Below are 9,462 nucleotides of genomic sequence, written 5' to 3'. Positions count from 1 at the left end.
GGCAGAGGGTGGAGGGAGGGGGAAACTGAGGAACGGGGTCAAAAATTACAAACTTCCAGTTCTAAGTACAAGGGATGTAACGTACAACGTGATGACTGCTGCTAACACTGCTGTACAATATGTAGGAAAGTTAAAAGAGTAATTCCTAAGAGTTCTCATCACAAGGAGAAATTTTGTTTTTTCCATTTTCTTTTCTTTTTATTGTCGCTATATGAGAAGACAGATGAAGAGCTGAACCGACTGTGGTCATAATTTCACAATATATGTAAATCAAACCATTCTGCTGTATGCCTTAAACTTACACAGTAAGGTATGCTACTTATGTTTCAATAAAACTGGAAAAAAAATGCCAAGAGATTAGTTCTTATGGTGTGTTATCATAAAATAAATAAATAAAGACAGTGGAAGGAAATTTTTGGTGGATCTGTTCATGGCATTGATTGTGGTGATGGTTTCATAGGCGTATACTTATTGCCAAATTCATCAAATCGTATACATTAAATACATACACATTTTTATGCCCATCAGACCTCAGTAAAATGGCTTAAATAAAACAGACGTAGCAGGGTGAATGGTGGCCCCCCTAGAAGATATACTTCACATTCTAATACCTTATTTTCCAAATAAGGTAACTTAAGGTAACTGTTGTTAGTTTATTTGGAAAATGGGTCTTTGCAGATATAATTAACAGTCTTCAGATGCGATCACCCTGGATATCGCAGGTGGGTCCTACGTCCTATGACAAATGTTCCTGTAGTAGACAGAAAAGAGCAAATGAACACAGAGGAGAAGAAAGTCATGGGAAGACAAAGACTGGAGTTACGCAGCAACAAGCCACGGAGAGCCTGGAGTTACCAGTAATGGAGGAGGCAACCACAGATCCACCCCTAGAGCACAGCCCTCGTGACAACTTGATTTCAGACTTCTGACCTCCAACGTGGTGAGAGAGTAAGTTTCTGTTGTCTGTAGCCACCAAGTTTGCAGTAACTTGTTGCAGCAGCCCTAAGAAACTAACACAGGTGCCAACATGAGATGGCGCAGCTACTCGAATCATCTGAGAAGCAGCTTAAAGCAGCCGTCGAACAAATGCTTCAGTGAGCAATTACCAATGTGCTTGAAACAAAGGCATAAACAGAAAGGGTCAACTGAGGAGCAGAAGATACAAAAAGGAACCAAATGGAAATTTTGGAAATGCAGGATAATCAAAATAAAAGAAGGCCATGGATGGGCTTCGCAGCAGAATGGAGATGACAAAGGACAGAACGAGTGAGGATGAAAACAGAATCATAGAAATTACCCCCTCCGAACATCAGGAAAAATCAACTGGAAAAGAATAAACAGAGAGACCCAGGGACCTGTGGTTCTATTATTAAAAGATCCACCATTTGTGTCATTAGAGTCCCAGGAGAGGAGAAAGAGGGTGGGGCTAAACATTACTAAAAATTTAAGGAAAACCTGGGGGGAAATATTCCCTACATACTACAGACAAAGTTATTACCCCCTGTGCAAGATCCATCTGAGGATCCCTCTCTGCCCACATTTCTTTCTAGGGCATCTTTCCTGCGCACAGAATCTCTCCTTCAGCCAATTACGACCGGACAGGGAAGGTCCCTTGGTCTCAGAGTAGCTTCTTCATAAGCTACCGTGACCCATGACAAAACTCTCTGGAAAAAAATAAAAGAGGTAGGTGACAGTTATCTGCTGAGCTAAGCAGTTTCTCTTAAACTGCTACTATAAACTATGGCTCTTAAAAGTGTAAGCTATCAGATGCAGCTGGGGAGGTTGTGCACAGTGATTGGATTGTGATAAAACTTGGACACTAATTGACAAGAAATCACATTAACAACATACTGCTAAGTATTAAAAAGAAGGAATAAAAACAGAATGTATAGTATAATCCCATTCTGGAGGAAAAAAAAAAATATATATATATAAAGCATGAAGAATGAAGCAGAGTTAAGTGACAGGAAGAAATTACCAGAGATTCTCTGTCCTATTTCTTTTTTGCTAACTTTTACCTTCTAATATTCTGACAACAAGTATGGAGGCCTGTGTAATTTTTAAAGTGAAAAATAAGACCTTGAAAAACTGGAAGAATTTGTTTTGCTCTGTTTGGGTTTGGTTTTCATTTCAAATTCACATAACCTGTAAATCCCAGTCTGGTGTTAGTTGAGAAATTAGCCAGATTTTAACCCTTAAACAGGAGGGATATACTGGCCTTCCTCCACACACTGAGTGAGGCTGATTAGGGTGAAGCACCCTTTTTCTTAAGCTACATGTCTTTCATTAAATTATTCCTAGCAGAGAAGATGATAAAGAGTAAACAAAATAAAGGAGAACATGCTCGCAAGAAAATTTGCTGGTGAAAAAAAAATGAAGTTTATTATATTTTTCCTTTGACTATCCAAATAAAAAACTGTGACTAAGTAGTAAGAGAAAGTTGACCCATGTGTGCCCACACACACACACACACAGAAACCCCAGTAAAATAGCCAGTATACCATCGATGGATCCCCAGAATAGGATCCCCCCAGGGCAATATTCATGTAGTTCACGTAGGTAAAGTAAAGAAATTGAATCTGTTAAGAGCGAAGCTGTAGCTTCTGCAAGTTTTAGGGAGGCTCTCCAGGAACACTAACAACCTAGAAAATCTCTCACTCAGATGGAACAAAGTTGTAACTGGAAGCTGTGCCTTTAAGACCACAGCAGTTACTAGAAGTGCCAGGAGATGGGTGTAGCTCAGCTGCAGAGGGCGTGCTTAGAATGCACGAGGTCCTGGGTTCAATCCCCAGTACCTCCATTAAAAAAAAAAGAAAAGAAAGAAATGTCCTCATCATCATGTAAAGCGCCAGTCCTGGTAATTCAGACTTAAATCCCACCTTGCCCCTCAAAGTGTTGTAGGTGTTGGCCCAAATTACCCAGGTAAATTACATGAGCCCTTGCATCTGGAACTCGGTGCTGTAAGAGAGAAAGGAAAGGGACACTGGCCGCGGGACATGACTGCTGTTCCGCGTTCGACTGGAATTTCCTGAGTGTTGGATCATTTAATCCTAACTTTCACCCTTCAAGTTCTCTGTCATTTCCAACATAGAAAAGATGATCAAAGCCACAGTAAAAGAAGTTCATGGAAGAGATGTGAATTTAATTCAGTTGCATATAAGAGGAGCCCTCAAAATAGCAATGACATTTGAAGAAGTTTTCAATCTAAGCAGCTTCCCTGGCCCCCAGGATGGTTTTCCCAGGTTTGATGCTACTTGTGTCCCCTCCCCTTCAACCCCGCCCCCTCCCCCGCCACGGCTCCCACCTTAAGGCCAGGTATAGTTGAGCAATCTCTCTCCACTTCCACTGAAATCTGCTCCCAAGCAAGACTGCTGCATTTGGCTCTTAAAATTTTAACAAGAATTTAAACCACCACTCTCTTTTCTAAGAAAATTTGCATTTTAATCCTTAACTGCTTTTGCTTGGGAAGAAAAAAGTAAGTGGGAAGGTGCTTTGAAGCAAAGAGCCCTTTTTAGTTCTTGTGAAACCCCATCAGTAGATGGCTATGGATGGGCTCCATGAGGTAAAAGAGATGTGGGGAAACCCCTCTCTCCCGGCAAAGGCTACATCATTTTCAGGGCTCAGTACAGAATTCAAATGTAGGGTTTGTTCGGAAATTACTAAGAATTTCAGGTCTGCAACAGAAGAACATAAAACCCAGTGTAGGTCTCAGCCCATGAAGTCAGCCCTGCCCCCACTGTGCTTCTCACCGCCACGGCCTGGGCCCTCCACTGCTTAGGCCCAGAGCTGCACCACAGGCCTCCCTTCTTCAGAGATGCTGGCCCACATCCACCCCGGCCTCCCTCCCCCATGCCTGTGGCCGCCTCCCTCCTCTCCACCTCCTCACAGTCCTGGCTACACACCAGGAAGCCTCTCCCCTCTACTGCCCCCAAGGACAAGGGCACAAGCCCTTTTCACTCTCATCTTCTGCACTGCAACAAACAAGGCACAACAAAGATAGCAAACGGACGGGATGTGGATCTTACCCAAGTTCTCACTAGGGGTCCCTTGTCTCCAGGTTCAGATTCCCGTCTCAGATGTCTCCACTGAGATGCCCTCAGCTCAGATTCCTGGGAGTGGAGCTCACAGAACAGCCCCACCCGAGGGAAGGCCATGGAAGGCAGTGATGCACAGAGATCATGACCCGGATCCAGAGCGAGGGGGACCTGGCGGCGAATACGGGTGAGGACCTGCCTGACTTAGGACCTGTCTGACTCTGGGCAAGTTACTCACTTAAGCGGCCTCAGGGTCCTCATCTGTGACATGGAGATAACAGTGCTCTGAGCAAGGGGGAGCAGACTGGACCCGAGTCCCCCTCTGAGGAGGATGCAGCTAAAACCGCAGACCCTGGCAGGTTCAGCCTCTCAAAACCTGCCCAGCCAAGAGTCTCTCCAGAATTTCCACAGTTCCCAGGGAAGCAGATGAAAGGTGACGAGCGACAAAATGTGATGGCAGGAGAACCGTCTAGGGGTTGCCATTTGAGGCCCCAACACAGACAGCCTCCTGCATCAGACAATGGAACCGGGGCTGGGACTGGGAGCTCAAAGAGGGCAGTGAAGACAGATTTCTCAGTTGAAGGTGAGACACCATAGATCTGCAGGTCATCCCGGCACCATTGCTGCAACACTTGGGTAAAAGCCAATACTGGCTTTCTTGCAGTGAGAAAGCCACTGTGGGTCCTTCCTGTGAGGAAGTGGAGAGCAGGGAGTCACCAAACGCTGCTGCAGGAGCAGCAGCAAAGAGGGCCCCCTGGCTTCGGAAGCCTCCATGGTGCTTGATCAGCCCGTGTCCCCCGCCCTTGCCCCACAGCCCAGAGCAGAGCGGAGACAAAGTCTTGCCCGCAGAGTGTTCATTTGGAAAGTGGTCCCAGGGAGCAGAAAGGGCGAATGGGACAGGGGGACGTAACTAAGCTGCCAGGGCTGCAGATGACTTGTGTGCAATCCCACTAAGTCCTTCTGGGGCTTGTGCAACAAGTCTAAGAAGAGTCTCCCTGGAGAACAGAAGGGGGAAGCGTTATCTATTGTCCCTTGTCCCTACTGGTCAAGGGTGGTGACGTCAGCATTAACTCCTGCACTTTCGGGTTGAGCTTCACATCCCGAGCCCAGACACCAGAGACGCCTCACGGAGGGAAGTGAGAGGTAGGAGGCTGAGACCAAAGAGAAGGGCCCCCTCGCTTTGCACCTACACAAAGCTCACTGAAGCCAGCTCAGAACCAGTCACTATGAAAGACTGATGCAAGACTTGGGGCCCCTGAGGATTTGCAGTGTCCAGCACAACACTCATCCAAGAGGGTTGCTGTGAAAATGCAAAGGGGAAGGGAGAATATCAGCTCCCTCTGCTCTGATCCTGGCGCATAGCAACTGTACAAAGAATCCTGGCTGTTATTGCTGTAAGTGGCGTTATGATTTGGACTCTTTCCTCCTCAAGTCTGAAAGTAGGACCTGGCAGAACAACAAATGTCTTTTTTTTTTCCCTCTACTAGACAGTTCACATCTTGGAGCACCTTCAGATTTGTGACATCCAAGACCCTGGACTTCTAACCGCTCTGAAATGACACCCCAGGGCATGTCCCTGTAAGAGTGTTCCTTCCTGCCGTTCTTTCCCGCTGGAAAGCTCTAGCTGAAAATAATCAAACGAGCACAAAACACATGTGCCACTGAGGAATTGGCTCAGAAGCCTTTGGACTTTCTTCTTTCTTTCTTTCTTCTCTGAAGGAGAAGGCTATTCAAATAATGAGGTCACAAAGATTTCTCAGGTCTAAACGTACAGTAAAATAAATAACCCTCTGACTTAGGAACCAAAATGGTATCGGGGGTAAAAATGAGAATGCTGACTGGCCCAAAAGGATCAAGAAAATCTTCCAGTATGAAGCTTGAAAACCACAAGAGGCACAGTGATCCCTTCCAACACTGTTGCTCTGATGCAAAGAACTCATGGGCAGCATTTGATTTGAATTCTAAGTCAATAAAAATTTCAAGTACAAACAGAGAGCCCCCATCATAACCAGATAATTTATCTTCAAAACCTTTGGGATGCTCAGACTTTGCATTTGCTCATCCTCTTTCCCCAGAGCAATCCCCTCCCTGTTTCCCTGTGGCCCAGTAAAGCAGCAATTAATAGGAGCATATGTGGAATGGAGTGTTCTAGTTAATTGAATTTTCTAGTTAAAGAAAGGCTAGTTCCTTAACAACCCTTTTCTGTCCAATGATGTTTCCAAAACATCTGAGTCCACTTTCCTACATTATAAAGTGGATTCTGGGGGACAGGATGCAATCTTGGTTGTAGAATTCAGGATTTTAGGCCTTCTCCCTTCTGAGCACTTAAGAGCAGCAGGATAATGAGTAGGAGATGGCACTGTTTGAGAGTCAGACTTATATTCACATCCACAGTCTGTCCCTTAGTAGCTAAGTGACATTACACATCTTACTAACCTCTCTGAGCTTCCTTTTATTATATTTGAAATGGGGTAATAATATCTATAGCACAGATGTTCCACATGTCTGATACATATAAGACACTCAGTAAATGAGGCGTCGTGATTGTCCTCAGGGCTCACTGTTTGAAGCTGTAGAAGACAGGGAAAGGTTAGGAGATGGTGCTGAACCCCTAACGACACCAGGCCCTCTAAGAGGTTTTTACCACCAAAAATTTCTTTAGTATCTGCCTGTTTTTCTCTTACTTGCCACTTTCTTCAAAAAAAAAAAAAAAAAAGAGAGAGAGAGAGAGAACTATACTCTGCTTAACTGATTTCATGAATCCATGAATGTAATGTCTTATGTGTCTCTCGGCTTACCCTCCATCTACTACACATCATATTGAAGAAACAGAATAGTTCTTATAGTTGTAGAACCAGTAGGCACCTTCCAGCCCAGTGTGGCTTATGAGACACCACGAGGCTCTGCCTGCTCAAATATACCCTCCCCCAAACCTTTCACTTGACCGAACATTTCTTCCACCAAACCTTAACCCTTCTGGTTAAGGCATTTCTCCAGAGGGCTGAGTCAGGTTGCCAAGGAAAGAAACTTCTTCTTTCAAGAGATTTGGTCAAAAGCTAGTTTCTCAGATTAACTAGTTCCTATTCAGAAGTCCGGGTTGTCTGGTCTCTTTCTCCCATCTCTGCGCTAAGGTATCCTCATTCACGCTCATGGGTTGGATCACCAGCCTCTAACTCCATCCGAAATCATTTCTCCAAACATCACACCTAGACATTCAATGGCCTTTAGCATCTCCATTCAGATGCCTTAAAAGCACTTCATAATAATCAGGTCCACACTAATTCCACACCCACCCTGCTCCAGGGTTTCCAATCTCAGTGATTGGCATCACTTACCATCCACCCATGTAGGCCAGAGACCGAAAACATAACCTTTATTAATACCTCTGCTTCACTTCCAAAGCACTAAGTCATGTTGATCTTAACCTACTAAAGGTCTTCTGACTCCATCTACCTCTCTGAACCTTCACTGCCACTCGTTAATCCAATCCGATAATCATGTCCCCACAAGACTGTTCACTGTCTAAATGAATATCCCCTCAAATCTGCTCCCCACGCTGAAACCAGATCTCATCCTTACAAAAAAAAAATGCAATTAATTCATGCCTCTCCTCTATTCAGATCATTCTGTGGCTTACCACTGTCATTAGGATAAGATCCAAAATCCTTAACATGGCATGTTAAGCCCTGCAGGATGGGGACTCCACCTATCTCTCCAGCTGTGTATCTCTTCACTCTTCCTCTCCTTGCCCCCAGCCACTCTTGCCATCTTTCGGTTTTCCCACATACACCATGTTCCCTCCCACACAGAGGCCTTTGAAAAAGCTGTTTTCTTTGATGGCAATGCTTTCTTCAATCCCGTTTCTCTTCATGTAGTTAATCCCCAATCAAGCCCCAAATTTCAGCTCCAATAGTACCTTCCTTAGAAAGTCTTCCATGATCCCCAAAGCTAATCAGTGACGTGGTGAGGGGCTGGGGTCCACAACCATTGGAGGATGTAGTAGAATCGACTGAAGAACTTTTCAAAATATATGTGTGTTCCAACTCTACCCTAGTCTATGCTCCCTCCCTCCCTCTCCCTCAAACACACACACACAGAGACACACACACACCACCTCCATCACCAGAGTCTCATTTGATACTCACATATTTCCCAGAGACATACCATTGACTATTATTATTAGCCATTATTATTGTGAGTGGGAGTGTGTTATGAGCCTCAGAAGCATGGAAGTGGAAAAATACTGAGAACTGCTCTTCTAGATGGCCTTTAAGGTGCCTTGCAGTGACAGGTCTGTAATTCTCTGACGTGCGAAGTATTATGCTAGGACCCAGACAGCGATCCCATAGGCACTCTCTGGAAGTGCGAGGTATTAACACCCCGTAGAGCTGGGGTTACCAGATAAAATAAAGGACACCAGTTCAATCCAAATTTCAGATAAACAACTAATAACTTCAGTATAAGAATATCTTAAATCTTGTGTGGGACATACTTATACTAAGAAAACTATTTGTCATTTATATGAAATTCAAATTTTACTGGTATCCTATATTTTTCTTTGTTAAATCTGACAACCTACCTGAGGCAAATCTTTGATAAATGGGAGGTGGAAAGTGGCTAAATTCTTCTCTCTTCCCAAGGATTATCCAGAGACACAGTAGTCCATACCGGTGTGATGGGTCCCACAAGGTGAGTACACAGTACACAGTCCCCCAGGATGAAGCGATCAGCAGCCCTGGACAAGATGCAGGGGCCAGCATCTTCGTAACAGCTCCCCCGTCTTTCCTGACTCACTGCCCCTTTTCTTCACTCCTGCTTCCTTGGGACCAAACTCCCTAAGAAGGTTTGGTCTCCATGTAAGCTTTGGCCTTTGGTTCTGCTTCCCAGGAAATCTATCAAACAAGAGGGAAAGAAAAAAATAAATAGTTATTTATTCATAGGATGGCATTCTATGTAACAGTTAATATATATGAACTAGATTTATACACATCAACAGCACAGATGTCAAAGCTGACATTAAGTAAAAACAGTAAATTGCCAAAGGCTACACACAGTATTTTACTATCTCTTTTAATGCACAGAACAATAACTATATTGTTTGTGGAAATACATAAATGTAAATATATAAATATATATGGATGAGAATAAAACAAGCCAACTTAAGAAGGTTGGTTATCTGTAGTGAGGGCAAGAGGGGAGAGGGGACAAGGATGAGGGTCGATATAAAGAAACTTTAACTGTTAACATTTTATTTCTTAAAGAAAAAACTACCTTAAGCATATGTTGCTAAATGTTAATATCTGTTCATTGTAAATGGTGGATATATGACATTTAATTCTAAATATATGGTATATAAATCTGTACTTTTCTGTATGGTTGACATTTCATAATTTTTTAAAACTAATGATATTTGAAATCAGCTGCTTCT

The sequence above is a fragment of the Camelus ferus genome, chromosome 30 (genome assembly GCF_009834535.1).
Source record: "Camelus ferus isolate YT-003-E chromosome 30, BCGSAC_Cfer_1.0, whole genome shotgun sequence".
NCBI lineage: Eukaryota > Metazoa > Chordata > Mammalia > Artiodactyla > Camelidae > Camelus > Camelus ferus.
Note: the sequence above shows the minus strand (reverse complement) of the source record.